The following is an 18,061-nucleotide window of genomic DNA, read 5'->3' as shown; positions in this document are numbered from 1 at the left end:
TTGAGTCATTGAAACCAAGCATGTGATAGGTATCACAAACTCGAACAACATCCTCTAATTCAAAATGAAAAATCTTCCAAAATGAACAGTTCAGATCATTGAAACAGAGCTTGTGATAGGTCTCATGAACTTAGACAACACCCTCCAGTTTAGATGGGTGATTGGAGTAGAGGTCGGTTCTTGTTTGTATATCACCGAATTAGTAATAACATGATACTAATTTTATTTTTTTGAATTTTATTATACTATCTTTGGATAGTATTAATATATGAAATTTCACAATTACTCCTTTTTCATTAGAGTATTCGCATCATGCTTGCTATATTAGTTTTGAAGATATATTAGTCAGGCAAGGTACAAACAAACCATTGCATCAATCTACAACAAAACAAATTTTGACATTGCTACAGTATATTGCTTGACGTAGCAATGTATTGTTCACAAGTTATACACTATTTTATTATTTATTCTAGATAAAATTTCACCAAGTGATACCGGTCATCCACCCAATCGACCACCCAATATCTCCCAAAAGTGGATAATTTTCACCAAGTGATCGACCACCCAATCATCCACTCGGTTGACCATCCAATAAAAAATGAATATTTTATAAAATTAAATTTTAGAATAAAAAAGTTGATGAAGTATATACATAAAAAAAATACTAATTAAAATATAAAAATAAAATTTTAGTTATAAGAGTTATGCTAAGGAGTCCAAATATTCTACCAAACCTCTCACATGGGTATGAGACCCACATACATGTGAATTTGTGTGAATCTCATATGAGAGATTTGATAAAAATCTTGATAGAATATTTAGGATACATAGCATTTCCCAAGTTATAATTTGACTCAAATTTATTGAGTCTCATGCAGATGCGGTTAGAAGACTGATTTAGGGGAAATGGCAAAATTGTATTTGAAACATTAATCTCCTTGGATTGATTTTCAATCCTAGGTCCCCAGTTGAGGTAGTCTGGCTTGAGTGCTAGATTCCAGAGTGCTAATCCTCTAATACATTCCCTACTCACATATAGGAGTGCGCATAATACTGTTAAAACTGCACCGAATCGCTCCGAATTACATCGGACCGCACAAAATTTCAACTCTGGCAGGCGGGTTAGGTGGGTGGAGGTCCAGCAGTGGCGGGTCAGCGCGGGTGGCGGGTGAAATCTTCCAACCCGCAGGTCTAACTGACCCGACCCGTCTATGTTTAAAAAAAAAAAAAAAAAACATCCCCTGTTATACACATACAGATCCAACCACAGGTTATATCTACCATACATATACTCTCACACACACAATAATTTCTCAATTAAACCTACACCCACCCACACATTTCAATTTCATCTCATTCACACACAGAGCCATAGAGATTCATCGCCGCTCCGCTGTTGTGCCAATCGGCTTAGCCTCTCCTCACTGCCACTAGCTTCTCTTTACAGCCGCCGATCTGTTAGCCTCTCCTCTCCTCACCGCCGCTGCCGTGCCGATAGACTCACCGAGTCACCGTTGTTAGTCTCTCTCTCTCTTCTCTTTTCTCTCGATGCTCTCTGTCTCTTTTTTATTTTGTTGCTGTCCCTCTATTCTATATACATTAAATATATATAATATGGGCAATGGTAGAGGGCCACAATTTTTGTGGCTCAAATGGCTCAAAACTGTCAAAACGACGTTGTTTTAAGCACAAAACATGCCAAAACGACATCGTTTTGGTAGTTTTGAGCCATTTGAGCCACACAAATTGTGGCTCTCAAACATTATTCATATAATATATCTTGCTCTATATACAATAATAGATATATACACTCAAGTGATAGTTTTGCCCACTGACCTTGTTCAAAAAAAAAAAAAGTTTTGCCCGGCTGACCCCTGTGACCTGTCTGTGCTCTCTCTTATATTTATAATTTTTATTTATTTACTTCTCATTCATATACTTTTTTTATTTTTGTAATAGGAAATAGATGAGGAAAATACAAATGTTGGTGGAAACCCTACACAAAGTTTTGTAATTTCAATTATATTTTTTAAAAACCGTCAATCCGTCCGAACCGTTAAGGCAAATCCGTCATTATTTGCCAACCGAACCGTCGATTTTTGATAAAAAAAATGGTAAATTCTAATGACATTTTTATCAATTCACCACCCATCATACGATTTCTGTTTTTCTCCTAAATCGCACCGTGCACACCCCTACTCAGAGATGCTGTGAGTGGCTTCCACTTTTTACACAATAAATACATCACTCATGCAGCCAAACAAATATGCCTTTTTAAAAAAAAAAAAAAAAATGGAAAAATTATAAAAACAAATTTTATGTGACAAAATAAAATTTGAGTTTTTAATTTTATCAATTTAAATTTTAATCTTTTAATTTATTTTTAATATAAATTATTAATTTATTTTCGTTAAGTAAAATTGAATTTTTTTTATATATTTTAGTAATTAAACCCAATAAAAATGATATTTTAAACAATTTATATATTTTAGTTATTAATCTTAATGTCGGTATACATTAACCGAAATTACCTAAAATATCCTAATGACTAAAATATCAATTTTTTTTTTTTTGGTTAGTTTTAGTTAATAGAACAAACGACGGTTAAATCTGAAAACAAATCAAAAGATTAAAATTTAAATGATAAAATTTAAATTTAAAGATTTATTTTATTACAAAACTAAAATCTTAAGATTTTGTTTTTAAAAAAAAATTTCCCTAGATTTTTTTTTTTTTTACAAGGTTTTATGAGGTTAAATAATCTTAGGGGCGGAGAGTGGTGCCAGAGAGTACGGGTCACAGTGGGGTGGGTTGTGGAGTAGTGGTGGTGTGAGTTGCTGGAGAGTGGCGATGGTGGTACTTTCTTTCTTCTTTTTTATTAGATATATATATATATATATATATATTTTAAAGAGCATGAAATGAATGTTTCAAGAATCAATTGAATTTAGGGATGTAATTTGGACCGGTTGGGATAGAGGAGAAGAAGTTTAAATTTAACCCAAATTATGTTAAGAGCTGTATATTCCGTCTAAATTTGAATTGTAATATCAGATTGTCTGTCCAAACCTAATCTGAATGAAACCCAAATTACTTGAGTTACTCGAATTGCACTATAAATTGATTCATTCTCTTCAATAGTATCCCTTTTTTTTTCCCTCCCTATTTTTATTTTTATTTAAAGTGTAAATAAAATAAGTGAGCAAAAAGAAGAAAAATAAAAAAATAAATAAAGAAATAAGAAGGAAAATAAAAAATAAAAAAATAAAAGGGAAAGAGGAACGAAGGTGGAGAGAGAGAGAGATTGCATGAGTAAACAAAAAGAGGGAGAAAAAGAAGGTGGGTGAGTGAGAACACCAAGGATCCTTTAGAGTGTTTTTTTCTTAAAGTTTCCTAAAGTGGTGTATTGTGTGGTTGAGATTTAATGTTAAAAAATTGATGTGACTTGTCATTAAATCTCAACCATGCAATGCACCATTTTAGGAAATTTTAGAGAAAAAAAACTCTAGAGGATCTTTGCTAGAGTGAGAATTAAAAAAATCTTGACCCTTAATGAATTTGGGAATTAATCTTAACACTTAAAACAAAAGGTATCTTTAAGACATTTTGATAAATTTTCAAAAAGCCTCCTACTTTATTATATATATATATATATATTTTTTTAAAGAGTTTTGCTCCAGAACGAGGAACTACAAGAATGCACTAAACAATAGCACCAAAAGACGATCCGGACTTGATGGGGAGCACGAAATGAATGATTAAATTAATTAATTCATCTAGTAGTTGTTTCCGAAACTATATTGGAGCATGAAATGAATGTTTCAAAAACCAGTTGAATTTAGGGGTGTAATTTGGACCGATTCGGGCAGAGGAGAAGTTGTTTAAATTTAACGCAAATTGTGCTGAAAATTGTATATGTCCGTCTAAATTCAAATTGTAATATGGGATTGTCTATCCAAACCCAATTTAAATGAAATCCAAATTATCTAAGTTATCCGAATTGTACTATAAATTGATTCATTCTCTTCAATAGTATCACCTTTTTTATTTTCTTCCTATTTTTATTTTTGTTTACACAGTGTAAATAAAATAAGTGAGCAAAAAGGAGAAAAAAAAATTAAATAAATAAAGAAATAGGAAGAAAAATAAAAAATAAAAAATAAATAAAAGGGTAAGAGGACCAAGGTGGGCGGGATAGAAAGAGATTGCATGAGTGAACAAAAAGAGGGGGGAAAAGAAGGTGGGTGAGTGAGAATTAAAAAAATCTTAACCCCTTATTGAATTTGAGAATTAATTTTAACCCTTGAAACAAAATAAATCTCTAATACATTTTGACACATTTTAAAAAACCCTTCTGCTTTATTAAATATATATATATATATATTTAAAAATTTTGCTCCAAATCGAGGAACTACAAGAATGCACTAAACAATAACACTAAAAGACGATCCGAACTTGATGGGGAGCACGAAATGAATGATTAAATTAATTATTTCATCCAGTAGTTGTTTCCGAAACTATCTCGGAACATGAAATGAATGTTTCAAGAATCAGTTGAATTTAGGGGTGCAATTGTTTAAATTTAACCCAAATTGTGCTGAAAGATGTATATGTTCATTTAAATTCGAATGGTAATATGAGATTGTCCGTCCAAACTCAATCTGAATGAAACCCAAATTATCTGAGTTGCCGGAATTGCTCTATAAATTGATTCATTCTCTTCAATAGTAGCCAACATTTTTATTTACTACTATGAATTGCTTATACATTTTGTTTGTATTTGTCATTCTCATTCCTGGTAATGCGCAACTTTTAGCTTCATATAAATTGGCCATACAATGGTCTGATTCATTCTACTCTAATAATCGACTTTGTATACTTCCTAAATTAGTTGTGAATTTGAATTCTTGTGGAATATCTATCCCATAAGAATTCAATCCTATAAGAATTCAAAATCCATGGCCTATTTAGTCATGACAAGTCGTCAATTGACATGCTCTACGTGGCCACCATAAATCAAGTCCAAGTAAGTTTATTAGTTTTATTATTTTTTGATCTAATGAGTAACAATTATATTTAGGAAAGATAGAGCTATTTTTCTATGGTGGTCTGATTCGTTCTATTTTGATAATTGACTTTATATGCTTCCTAAATTAGCTTCGAATTTGAATCTCGTAAGAATTCAAAATCCACGGCCTATTTAGCAATGACAATAATGGTCGTAATTGACATGCTCTACATGGCCACCATGAATCAAGCCTAAGTAAATTTATTATTTTCACTTTAATTTTTGTTATTTTTTTGTGATCTCATGAACAACAATTATATCTATGAAAAATAGAGCTATTTTTCTATGGTGAGCATGACAATACAAAATATAAAATAAATTAAAATATAATGTAATAGTACAAAATTGTGGCCCATTACTAAATTCTAATATTTTGTAGGTTACGGCATTGACGTATCTTCTTCCTATGAAGTCAATAAAATGGCCCAATCTCTTAGCTGGCAACACGAGATTCTAGAGCTATAAATGGGGCAAACATGCCTCTTGCTTATACAATCTTACACAAAGAACTCCTAAATATTGATCCTATCCAAGCAGCTCTTCCATTAAATATTGATCCTATCCAAGCAGCTCTTCCATTATTAGATGGTACGCATTTAATATTTTTTCCTGTATTTGTATTCCGTTTTCCCTTTTTAAATTTTGATAAACTTTGTTTATGAAGACTATGAACTTTTGATAATACGTGTTGCACCAAATGACTTGTTTTACACTCTATATCAATTTATGGGAGCAATTGATAGATTGATCGTTTGTGATTTTGGTGATTTAATGGACAATCAAATGGTTGAAATTCATTTTTGTGCAATGATTATATCTAAATGATTTTATATTAATTTACTTTTAAAATGATATTGAATTTTTAAATTAATGACTTACGTTGGATTTTGATCTGCAGTGAATCACTAAAAACAAACACGTGAGTTGCAAGGAATGAGCTGTCCACAAAACATTGCACAAAAATGAATTTCAACCATTTGATTGTCCATAAAACCATCAAAATTACATACAATTAATCTATCAATGGCTCCATAAATTAATATGGAGTGTTTATTCAGTATTCTTGGAGTATGGATACGTAGTGCTCCATAAGGTTTTAATTGGTAAAGTGGGGTAGAGACTTACGATTTATGTTGGGATGTAGGAATAACATGAAGCTAAGTAATTGGTGATTGAATTGGAGTATGATTACGTTGGTGTTCCGGAATTATTAAATAATTTTCCATTAATACACGTGCCATCACAAGTTCACACATACAATCAGGGGTTGTTTGGAATGACCTAAATAAGTGCACTTTTTATCTTTTTACGAAAAGATGTGCAGAAAAGTAAAGAGGTGATGTGATAAAAAAAATAAAAAAATAAAAAGATGAATTATTTTAGAGTTGCCAAACTTAACCTCCATCTATCAATTGCTTCTATAAATTGATATGGAGCATAAAACAAGTCATTTGATGCTGTCATCAAAAGTTCATAGTCTTTCATAAACAAAGTTCATCAAAATTAAAAAAACGAAAACGAAATACAAATGCAGGAAAGTATTGAATGTGTACCATCCAATAATAAAAGAGCTGCCTGGATAGGATCAATATTTAGGAGTTCTTGGTACTGGAAGATATATATTTATTCTAATAGCCCATTCAATTTGCACTTTCATGAAAAGTGCAAGAGAGAAATATGTGTAAGATTGTATATTAAAGCAAGAGGCATGTTTACCCCATTCATAGCTCTAGAATCTCGTCTTGTCAGCTAAGAGATTAGGCCAGTCTATTGACATCTTAGGAAGAAGATAGGTCAATTGAGTAACCTAGAATTTAGTAATGGGCCACAATTATTTTAATTTATTTTACTTTTTGTATTGTTATGCTCACCATAGTAAAATAGCTCTATTTTTCATAGATATAATTGTTGCTCATGAGAAAAAAAAAATTAAAGTGAAAATAATAAATTTACTTAAGTTTGATTCATGGTGGTCATATAGAACATGTCAATTACGACCATTATTGTCATTGCTAAATAGGTCATAGATTTTGAATTCTTACGGATTGATCTACAACCTATTTGGCTAATTTAGAAAGTATACAAAGTCAATTATTAAAATAGAAAATCTCTATGAAACTAAAAATTGTGTATAACCAGGAAAGAGAATGACAAATACAAACAAAATGCATAAGCAATTCATGGTAATAAATAAAAGTGTTGGGATACTATTGAAGAATGAATCAATTTATAGCATATTGAAAAAAAAAAAAATTTGTTTGGACGAATACTGAATCAATTTAAGAATACAAGTAGCATGATCTACCCTCTATTTTCGTTTTTCTTTTCTTTTTTTTTTTCTGGGTACGTAAATTACACTAATCATTCTTTAAATTTAAAAAAAACAAAGAAAAATATTTTCTTTTAAGTTTTTAAAAATAGTTTTATGAGATTTCAATTCATTTTTTTATATGTATTTTTCATGATTTTTAAAAATATTTTATTGATTTTATAAATTTTTAGATTTATTTAATTTTAATATACTTAAAAAGAAAAAAAAATTGTACTAAAATCTTTTTAAAAAATCATTGAATACAGCAAAATACCAAACTATATTGAATTTTCTTATTTCTTTTGGATTTTTTTGTATTTGATGAATTTTTTAAAATTTTTTTTTCACAAATATTATACTTTTTAAGTGTATATAGATTATGTGTATCCAAAAAAAAAAAATTTGAGTAAAATATTTAAAAATTTCACTAAAAATAAAAAAAATACAAAAAATAAAAAAACTCAATTTTTAAGAACCAAACATGGTAACATCTCATAAGTTTGGGATAGTTATATCAACTTCTATTTTAGTAAGACTAAATATAGATGTTTGTAAAAAAAGGAAAAATATCATAATGTAAAATAGATGTCAATATTATTATTTTCTATTCCTCTAACTAATGAATTATTGATGAAAAAGAAAGGGTAAATTACAAACCCCTTGAAATTTTATTAAAATATGAATTGCTCCCTGTGATTTTGAAAATTACATTCTATTCTCTCGGAATTTCTAATTTCATAACAAATTGCCCATTTTATAAATAAATCATCAAGTCAATTCACAGTTTTTAATGATATAAAAAATATGTTTCAATTAATAATTTAGATAATTTTATTATTATATAGGAGAGTAATTATGAATTTTATTTTTTCAGTTAGTTCTGTTAAATAAAAAATTTTAATAAGGGGGTATTTGTAAATTTTTAAATTATAAGGTTTTAAGCAAACCTTAAAGAATGTATTTATAGTTTACCCAAAAAAAAAAACATTTTAGAGACCAAACTTTTTTATTTCCAAAAATGAAACCTAGTTGGTTCATCCAAATGTCATTTACAAACCATAGTGCTTGAGAAAGGGACATCTACACATGCAAGCTAAAAAACACAATATTCCTATGATTTACCTAACTCATCCGGATGTCATTTGTGTGATTTTAATAGCAATGTTATTGCTATATTGTTTGAAATTGATGTGGCATATAAACTGTGGGGGAAAAAATTGCAATATGAAGGTTTAAAAACAAAACTATAATTTTATATCCACAATTCATATGTTCTTATCCTTGGGGGGGGGGGGGGAGGAAAAAAAAATCTTTTGAGGAATTTTAAAAAATATATATATATTTTAAAACTTTTTAAAATCTTGTGTTGAGAAAAGATTATCATTATTTATTGCAATTCAAAATTTCTAAAATGTGGGGGAATAGGAAAAAAAAAATGAAAGAGAAATTAATGGTTCCTAGTAGATGTGAGACCGCTAGCAACATACTTTGAAGATCAAATTGATATGAAAATTTTCATACTTTAAAGACGAATGACACGAATCTCATATACTTTGAAACTAGTATAATGAAAGATTCTTACTTTCTTCTTCTATTATTTTTCTTTGTATCATCTTGATACTTTTTTAATAAAATTTTATTATTTATCAAAAAAAAATAATATTAAATAAAAAAAATCTATTAACCATGTAATAATACCGAGATTAATAATCAGAGTTGAATTTCCATGTGATGTGATACACAAACAACCTTGATTCACTTCCAATGTCAAATGTGTCATAGTGTTGAATTGAATTTATATCTTGAAGAATACAATGGTGGTAAGTCAAAATTTTCATTTTTGCACCATAAAAATTTTTAGCGAAATTATCTTTCTAAAAAGAAAAACATCGCCGGCGCTTATTATTTAGATAGATCTTACAAAAATCTAGAAAGATATGGTTCCATATCATGTATTCTAAAGGGCAGTCTCAATCCCAATACACAAGACTTCTATCACTGTAGGGCCTAGTCAAATATACATAGTCTCATCTCTACATGCATATAGGTTTGTATTGCGTATTTGTTCCTTCTACTCAATTACTACCAGGGACATAAAATTTGGAGTGGAAGGATTGAGCAGCCTCTGATAATCCTAATCATTTATTTACATCAACATTTAGGCTTATTTTAGGAAGATGATAAAAAGTGATTTTTTGACTTTTAATTAAGTTTTTGATTTTTTTAGATAAATGATTCGGAAAGTTGGTAAAAAGTGACTTTTGACTTTTTTGATTAATGTTTGTTTTAGACAAATGATTTGACTCGTTTGATTAATGGGGCTTTTTTTAGACAAATTATTCGGGATGTCAAATCATAATAAAATGACCAAATTACCCCCATTTATTTAAAATATTCACAACTTCACCTATGTAACACATTTTGACCCATGAGGGTAAAATTGTAATTTTACCGTTGGCTAAAAACCAACTTCCTAAATGAAAAAAAAGACAAAAAAGCCAACTTTTAGCTTTTGCTACAAACCAAAAAAAGTGGTTAAAAGTCAACTTCCCAAAATAGCCCTTAGTTGTTGATTTTAGATCTAGTGGCCCAGAATGTGATAAAAAAATCACAATTGGAGCGCCTCCAAATGTGATAAAAAAATTATGTGTCAAAATTACAAAACAACTAAGAAGATAAACAAAGATTATACAAGTGTACTCTCAATTACCTAACGAATTCATGCCCGAATTGAATCGACCCCCATGTGCCTATTTCACCACTGTCTTCACCTTGGAATTGCCTTGTCCAACGTTGAATCTACAACGCTGATGTAGAATCCACGACGATAAGTCACTCCGGAATCCACCAAAGCTTCAAGCTCATGTTCCTCGGAATCCAACAAAGAACAACTCTCTCTTTTGTGAATAAAAGCAAATAAACAAACTCTTGATGATATTGATATGAAGTTCACGAATCCAGTAATCACTCTTAAATTATCAATGAAATACTCATAAAGCACCCTCAAATATAAAACACTTTGTTTTGTCTTCCTCTCTGAAAATCTGGACGGCTCTAGCCCTACCAATAGAGAACAATGTATTTTATAGAAAACTGAATCGCGCAGACCGCTAGTTGCACTTTTCACCGCTCAAGCGATATGACTAAAGGCGATGCGAAACATATAGCCTAACCGCTTGAGTGCAACTTTCATCGCTCGAGCAATGAAACTTTTTTCCCAAAAGTTCAGGCGTTTTGCAAAAATACTAAATGATCTTTTTCTTTGCTCGAGCAAACAAATGACCACTTGAGCAATCAAACAATTTTGATTGCATTTTTGCTTTTTGCTTTTAGGGCACTACCCCGGACCCGCCATGGCTGACCGGGCAGCTCAATCCTCGACTTAGTCAGCGAAGTGGCAAACATGAAAGGATTAAGCTCACAAACTCCTTTGCATAGGCACAATTCAAGTTGGATTCACATCTAAACACTCATAGCCTCACTGAAATAAAGAGCGAATATAATTACAACTGAAAAGAGTTTTGTCAAATGAGATTGCAAATTACAAAAACCTAACAACCTTGAAAAGGGGAAAAAAAAAAAAAGAATATAGTTAGAAGCTACTCATCAGAACAAAGAGCAAAATAATGGCAACTCCCAGGTAGCGTTTGGTAGAGTTTTCTAAATATGATTTGTGAATAGAAGTTGTATTTTGAGTTTGTGAGTATTGAAATTATGATTTGAGTGTGAAAAATTTGTTTGGTGAATGAGTTTTGAAAAGAGTTTTGAATTAAGTAAGAAATTTTTGATGTGACATATAATATTTGATACAAAAACTTACAACTCATAACCAAACACACGACTCAAAATTCTATTCAAAACTCATACAAAATTTTAAAAAATTTTGATTTTTTTTTATATTTAAAATATAAAAAATAACAGGTGGCAATTGAAAAAAAAAATTATAAAAAAAATACATTGTTCCGATCAATCGGCTGGACGTCCGAGAGGACGACCGGTTAACCCAATTTTTTCCGCCTTGGAGCATAATTATATTGCTTCTCAACACTTTCAATCTTTGGAGGTATAAAACCAAACCAAGAAACAACAGGGAAAAAGAATATATGAAGAGCAATTAGAAAAATTGTCTCAAGAAGAAGAAATAACTAATCCCACACCCAAAACTTGGTAACAAGCAAACTCGATTTGTTCAAACCCAATGAATTTCGAGATTCCCACGTGGATTTTGTTCCAGTTTCCTTCAAGGCTCAATTGAAAATTTTTTTAGTTCCATGCATTAATATATCCAACATTAAAATGTCCTATAGTATATCATTTATAATTGAGCCATAGATTACATTGAAGAAAATAATAGTAATTGATGTGTGTACTGCTTGAATGCATAATGCACCATAACAAAATCATTCCTGCCTTCAATATTTTTGGCAAAACCTACAAGCAAGTCAACCAATCAATAATAGTTATAGCAACTTCACATCATCAAGACACAAGCCACTAATAGCAATGCCTTTATAATCACAAACAAATGCTACAAAAAAAAAAAAAAAAAAAAAAAACCCCTCTCTAGTCTCCATGATAGTACAAAAATCTCCCCAACACAAAGTGAAAATATATTGCCTTGTTATTAGTGGTCTGTCTAATTTTTCCGCTTGGTGCTTCCATTGTTCAAATCACATCATCCATCGTTAAGTTTTCAAACAAGCTAAAAATCATGCTCTAAATAATAAAAAACCAATAAAAAAAACCTACATTAAGCACACAAATGTAGAACCAGGTTCACAAATAGTATAATATGCAATTTTTCGCACATCATTACATTCACAATATAAGGCAACCACACAACGATTAACTACAAGTATAATATCATTTGTGCATTGGTCTAATGCTTCTTTTCTCTTTATTGTGTGTTGCTTAACGTTTTAAAAATCGGACTGGTGAGCGAACCGAAAAAAGGATTAGATGGACAGGTTAACGGTTCAACCGTCAGGTCAAGCGATCGAACCGTGAAGTCATAATTAATATCATATAATTAAAATTTATAAATAAATAAAAATATATATAAATACTCAAATAAAAATAAAAATTGTTGCATAGTATTTATTAATAGTTTTTAATAAAGTCATAATTGATAAGAAAAAGTCACTTGTTTTAAAGAAATTAATTTTTTTTAACATTCTCTCCAAATATATTGATTGAATGCTAGATTTAATTTTGGAGGGAAATAAAATTTTCAACTCTTCCTCCAATCAATATGATTCAAATAATTTGATTGAATCTCACATAGAATTTTGTAGATACTCTTTGAAAAATCTTTTCTTATAAATAATAATAAACTTTTATAAACTCCTTAAGCTTCCAATAAGACTCCCCCTCATGAGAGGAGACTCTTGAAGTAAGAGTTTTTAGTTAAAATTTTGAAATATATTTATTTATATATAAATATATAAGAAGAAGAAAAGAAAAGAAGAAAATTTTTTAAAAAAAATCCAAATTTTTTCCAATCGGTGGGATGTTTAAAAACTGGTACTGGGTCGCCGGTTTTTCTGGTCGATCCGACGGTTCTTCCGGGTTTTCGCAATCTAAGGCGGTTTTTAGCTTAGTCCAGGTTTTGGGGTTCTTCCGGACTGGAAGTAAGCCCGGGTACCGGTTTCACCGGTCCAATCAGCCGGACCGGTCCGAGTTTTAAATCATTAGTGTTGCTTCTCTTATGAGATTATACATTTTTTGGGTAGTCAAAACAAAAGGAAGAGAATTTTTTGTGCAGTCCCCATAGCAACTGTATAATATCTAGGAATGGCAACGGGGTGAGGCGGGGCCGGGGATTACACTCCCCGTCCCCGATCCCCAATGGTGGAAATCCCCCCCGTCCCCGGCCCCGATCCCCGACGGGGAACCTATATCCACTCCCACCCCCGCCCCCTAACGGGGATCGGGTTTCCCCGACCTCGAACAACCCCCGACCTTTTTTTTTTTTTTTTTTTTTTGAAAAACTGCTTTGAAGCTGGAGGATCAAAAAAAAAGAAGATCAACATGGACAAACAGAGAGATGAACACCAACAGATCATCATCATCATCATGTATCATCATCAACAACATAAAAAAAAGAACAGAACAGAGAAAAAAAACCAACAGATCCAAAAAAAAAAAAAAACAGATCAACGACATTATCATCATCGATTCATCATAGAATAGATCTCAAGATCTAAGCTTCAATCTATAATATGTATACATATATATGTGTGTATAACACAGAAAGAGAGGGGGATAGAGATCAGCATCTAAGCTTCAATCTATAATATGTATACATATATAATGTGTGTATAACACAGAAAGAGAGGGGGATAGAGATCGGCGACGCTGTGAAGAGGAGATCGGCAGAGGAGGGCGGCGGAGGAGATCATCGAAGGAGGGCGGAGGAGGAGATCGGCGAAGGAGTAGGTAGATCGGAGATCGGCGCTGTCAAGAGGACGGCTCTCTTCTCTCGTCGGAGGAGATCGGCTCTCTCTCTCTCCCTCCTTCCCTCTCTCTCACTCCATTTTTCTCGCTCAGCTCCCTCTCACTCTATTTTTCTCACTCAGCAGCGAAGTGGCTGTGGCTCTGCCAAGATAAAGACACGCATACATATATATACACGGGGGTAAAGTAGTAATTTTGTTTCGGGGAGAAGCGGGGCGGGGGGTCGGGCCGGGGGTCGAGGACGGGGACGGGGTTAGAAAACGTATCACCGTCCCCGGCCCGAAAGTGATCGAGGATTCATTTTTAAATACCATCCCCGGCCCGTCGGGGGTATTTTTCGGGAAAAAACCGCTCGAATCGGGATCAAAGAGGCGGGTCCCCGTCAGGCCGGGTTTAAATTGCCATCCCTAATAATATCAAAGGCAACGAACAATCAAAGCAATATAATGAGGTTGTCACCAAAAGGATACAAATGGTGGGTCCTTAACATCTATTAACATGAAGACTCTAATGCTGTGTTTGGTTGGGGGATTTGGGGAGGGATTTGGAAAGGGAAAGGGAAAAGGTATGTGAAACTATGTGAAATATAGGCATGATTTATTCACATTTCACCTACCTTTTCCATTTCCCTTTCCAAATCCCTTCCCAAATCCCCCAACCAAACACAGCATAAGAAATCAGAACGGTAAAAAGAGGAAACCATTGTAAAATCTAACCCAATAGTTTGACATCTAAAGAGTAATAATAGTCAGTTGAGATTACACTTCCAGCTAAAGCCATGAAACCTATTCACCTTTTCAACAATCAAATTCAAATCAAAATTCACCCAAGGCCAATCATATCAATAGTTCACTTAGGTGTGATATGAGGTAGTTTACTCACATATAGATCATCATCCCAAACTTTATCCTAAGACGGTGTAGTTTACCTTTATTTTTGGATATATTTTTCATTTCTTTTCAAATATTACTTCATAATTATTTTCTCACTTGGTTCCACCAATGTTAATATCACATGAAACTTTAGATCCAAGAACATTTAGGATTGAGTTCGCTCTAATTAAAGAGTGTCTTATAGTGTAGATTGCATAATCTTTTGGAAGCTATATTTATACAAGATGAAGATAACTCTAGAATCAAACAACAAATCCACAAGATTAAATCGTGTTCAATTAATGCTATTGCATAACTATATCATTATTATACTGCTTTGGCTGGGTATCTCCACACTCGGTGCATTCACTACTGGAATGGTGGAAGAGCTTCAAGTTTCGGAAATTGGAACGGCAGATTTGGAGCTCCATTCCTAGTATTCTGTCATGGTCTGTGTGAAAAACCAGAAATGATTGTGTTTTTAATGGAAAACAACCAATCTTTGAGGATCTATGTGAGATGGTGAAAGTTTGAGTGGTGATTTGGGTGAAGGCTCATTCGCACGGGCTTTTCTATTCGGTCAATGATTTTATCTCGAACTAACAACAGATTCGGTTTAGTAGCAGGTGAAGGTAGTGGCTCGTTTGTTAGCATTGTCTTATGGTGCTGCTATGGTGTTCATATGATTTACCATGGTTGTTTCTACATTGGGACCTTGGAAAGTATAGCTATTTCTTATAGGTGATGATATGTTCTTCAGTGGTTATGCCAGGCAAGGGTTGGCTGGAGTACACATGGAACATGGGTTAGCTGCTTGGGTGGAATCAGAGGAGCTATGCTGGTTCTATTTTTGTTTCTTTATTTTTATCGGTTTTGTTTTGTTTTAGGTTGGTTGCTCACCAATTTTATGTGATGCTTACAAATGATTGGGGTTGCTCTATGGTGCCAACCTAATTGGGATCATTTTGCTTTGCTAGGATGCTTTTGCATCCATCTTCTTTATTGATGTATGATGTACTTCGTTATTCATCAATAAAATATTTTTTGCCGATCAAAAAAAATATATATTATACTGCTTCAGCCAACCTAATTCTATCCATACTAGTGTGTTATCAAAGCAATAATTCATGTATGAAGACCGATCCATATACCTAATATAAACAACTCGAGGAGGAAAAAAAATATGTCACTTATCATCCATCCATGTTGGCGTATAGTAAAAGATTTACCACAATCTGGCTACAATTTTTGACACACTAGATAAATTAGTATTGTTATGGATAAGCTCAATCACCAGGATTCCCACGTTCGTGGCTTCCTGTGACGCTTCAAGCAAATGATCAAACATAGGATTGAATGCCACTGTAAAAGCATAGTCAACTATTCGTCCTGCAAGTAACCAAGGAAAAGAAAAAGTTACACATTCCATTGTAATTTTAAAATCTGCCAATAATATAGGGATTAAAGCATCAACATGAGTTTCAAAATCCAATTTTATCACATTGTCATAATGAAACTGTTGGCTTATTTTTCCTATGAAAGAAAATATCATAAATGCGAGCGTGCCAGCAAGGATTGAAAAATCCTTACAGATTAAATTCAAGCCAATTATCAAGCGATTGCGTTGACGGTTCTTTTGCCTCAACAAAGAGGACTTCAAAATTGTCAAGTGTAAAGAAAAGAAAAAGTAAAAGAAGAAAAAGGGACGGAGAAAGATGATTGAGTGAACAATCAAAGTAATAATTACTTACCTCTACTCCTATGCTTCGAAAAGAAAGTGCATAAAATGCTTCGAAATGGAAATGCTGAAAATAAATGCCTCGAAATATAAATCTATGTTGAACTACTCCTAAGATAAGGAAAATGACAAGAAATATTGAAATCAAGTGTCTTTGATTATGAATTCTGGATCCTTTACAATGTAGCCATTAATGGCTATTTATAGAAGAAAAAATACAGCAATAACTACTTAGTAACTACACATTTCTTCCATCTTCATTCTTGTCTTGCCATGTGTCCTTCCACTCATCCACTTTGTCCTCCCACTCATCCACTTTGTCCTTCATATTCTCCATTATCTCTATAACTTCTTTTAACTTCCAAATGAATAAGATGATGCCACGTGTCCTGCAATTATATAAATAATAAATAATAATAAAAATTGCAGATTTATGGTGCTAACATTACCCCTCGCGGCCCTTAAAAATGATGTTTACTTGAATTTTTGAAGGGCCGAACCAAGCACATGACTAATCCAAGTAATAAAATGCTTCGAATAATATCAACTAAGTGCTTCAAATGATATAATAGCACCAATGAAGTGTTTTGAATGAGTATGAAATTATGACTAGATGTCTCGAATGCTAGCTATTACGGACTAGTAACAAGCTTCGAAGGTGGTACAAAGGACAAAAATCATCTTTCGAAGGTTGAATGTGCCGACAAAGGACAAATTACATCTTTAGAAATACTCGGCAAAGTTTCGAAGGTTCACAACCACCATTATTGTTTCTTCGAAGCTGTTAATGCAAGATGAAGTGCTTCGGAGCTTCCAAAATTATGGCAAAAGAGCCTTCGAAGCAGCTTTTGGCCAACATTGTAGTTATTCACATTTTGTGTATTCTGGTTCATACATAATTAATGAAAATATTAATTTTGTGCTTCGAACCAGTTATTAATTCTTCGAAGACACCAAAACTGTTGTTCTTCGAACCAACTTATCATGCCAAAAACAGACATTATTCGACAACTAATTAATTGTCATTTTACATATATTTGAAGAGATGTACACATTTCGAAAGTTTTCAAAGCTTTATACAGTTTCGAAGGAAGTAATCAACCTTCGAAACAACTCTTGATGTTTCGAATGTATCTTCAAAACTTTATACAGCTTCGAAGGTGAAGTAATCAACCTTCGAAACAACTCTTAATGCTTCAAATGTATCTTCGATGCTTTGATTGTGTACATACAAACAACTGGCCATCAATTTGAAAAGATAAGCCATTCTCAACCATTTATTTAAATTCACAGGCTTTTTCTAGCCAAATTCATGCATTTTAAATGGTCATCCCTTGTTCTTAGTGCTTCGAACTCATAAGAACAATTTGTTAATTTTATTAGCCACATCATCAAAATTATATTTTGATGTGAACCACAAATCCAAAAAGGATTTTGAACACCAAAAGTCATGGTATGGTGTGACCATGAAAATTCATACTTTTTGACATTTTGAAAAATGTCAAAAATTTTGAATTCATGAACAGCGGCTTGTTCATTATTCTTGACCATGTTTGTTTTAAAAATATGACTTTTGCCAAATAGATTTTCATAATTATTTGGCAAAGTGGGTTGTT

At 32.3% G+C, this 18,061-nt stretch overlaps 1 long non-coding RNA gene across 1 annotated transcript; it reads left to right on the top strand.

The window, feature by feature from the left end:
• The first annotated feature begins 1,223 nt into the window (after positions 1–1,223).
• LOC145822400 (uncharacterized) lies at positions 1,224–15,768 on the top strand. Its single transcript, XR_014363623.1, has 2 exons — positions 1,224–1,516; positions 15,331–15,768. It is a non-coding gene; the product is annotated as an uncharacterized LOC145822400 (long non-coding RNA).
• Positions 15,769–18,061: the final 2,293 nt, after the last annotated feature.

The sequence above is a fragment of the Camellia sinensis genome, chromosome 3, assembly GCF_055761805.1.
Source record: "Camellia sinensis isolate YWXY chromosome 3, ASM5576180v1, whole genome shotgun sequence".
NCBI lineage: Eukaryota > Viridiplantae > Streptophyta > Magnoliopsida > Ericales > Theaceae > Camellia > Camellia sinensis.
Note: the sequence above shows the minus strand (reverse complement) of the source record. Positions and strands in the feature narration are given on the sequence as shown.